This window comes from Cimex lectularius, unplaced genomic scaffold (assembly GCF_000648675.2).
Source record: "Cimex lectularius strain Harlan isolate CLEC.00 unplaced genomic scaffold, Clec_2.1 scaffold466, whole genome shotgun sequence".
Taxonomy (NCBI): Eukaryota; Metazoa; Arthropoda; class Insecta; order Hemiptera; family Cimicidae; genus Cimex; species Cimex lectularius.
In genome coordinates this window covers 22961-24600 of record NW_019394161.1, presented here as the reverse complement: position 1 = coordinate 24600, position 1640 = coordinate 22961, and positions in this window count along the sequence as shown.

The window sequence follows — 1640 nt, the reverse complement described above, 5'->3', positions numbered from 1 at the left end:
ATAATTAAAATACAGTCTCTCCGTAAAATGAAATTTGTAATGTACATCCATCGAGTAGAAGAGGAGTTTTTATATCTTAATTTACAGTCTTTGTATACCGCGCATATTAAGACTTGTCATGGTATATCTGTCCATTTCTTTGTTAATCAATAACATTTTCTGTCTGTATTTCTCTATCTCTCTCTTCTCTTCTTTCTCTGTATGTGTGTATCTACCACTCACCCATCTCTCTCTTTCTCACTGGACAGTGGTCTTTCGATCTATGTCGCTTCTGTTTCTGCCTCTCTTTTTTTCCTAGATCCTTTGAGTTCTCTACGAGCGTAATTTTGTATAAAATTTATTAAACTGTATGCCAGAAAAAACAAATAAGAGACGAAAAACTTTTAAAATATGTAAGGCAAAAACTTAACATTTTAGAAAATTTGAGTGGATCTATCTTTTGATTTTTTAGTTACTTTATCTTTCTGCTTGACTTCTGCTTTGGGCTTTCTTTCTTATAAGACATGATGGCAAGAGCATTAGGATAATTAAATGGATTTGTCTTGGTCTTTGGACGTGATTCAAAACAAAAATATATTCCAATGTTAAAACAGCCCGCTAAATTTTAGAACCAAATCAAGAAGTATTTGCAATCCCTAACCCTCACACTGACGATGTCGTAAGCTGCTATCTGAAAAAAATTAAGTAGCCGCGCTAGATTTTATTTGCATCACGTCGAGTATCGTGCTATCTGATAGCATAAAGAACAGTGGCACTTTCAAAGGTGTGACACCAAGGAAACCTTGCGGTACAGCTTTTAATTTATTTACTCCCAAGAGACCGGTTTCGTAATTTTAAAACTCACCCGGTCAAATCAATACATAACTGGATAAGTACTTGGATGTTAAACTTCTTGGTGACAGAAGCTGTCGAAAGATTTTTAAAAACCTATATAATTCTCTTTGAGTAGTTCAGGATATTTTTTATGTTTTTCACGTAAAGTTTGGACAAATTCAGCGTGAACGCATCACATCTGGGCAATGTTTTACTTCTCAATTTTTAATTTTTTAATAAGTTCCTCTTTGTAAGACATGCAAACTCATTTTTGGAGTTTCTACATATTTGAAGCACCTTTTGATATTTTTTAAAAATGTAACTTTTGATCTTGTATCTTTATCATGATCTAAGTAATATGTGCACTACATTTAAAATTTAAAAAAAGATAAGTTTTTTTAGATGATTTCTTTAATTCTTCCCGAAATAATATGCTAGTTCTCTTGTTATTTAGCTAAAATACCTAAATTCAACGGGTGGAAACGGAATGGTTCTTCTTTGTAACTAGATCAACAATATTTAGATTCACTAGTTTCGTGGTCCGCTTGACCAATTAAATCATTACAATTAATTAAGGTTTTCAGTTCAGATAAAAAAGTCAAAGGCAAGAACGGGATTCGAACCCACGATCTTCGGCTAGATACGCCGCTGCTCTACCACTCGAGCTATCGTGACCTCGATCCACTCGGACACCAACTTCCCATCTCAACCCCACCTTCTGAATTTGAATTGAAAAATGGCAAAAAGGAGGGAAAATTCAAAAGGTGTGGTTGAGATGGGAAGTTGGTGTCCGAGTGGATCGAGGTCACGATAGCTCAAGTGGTAGT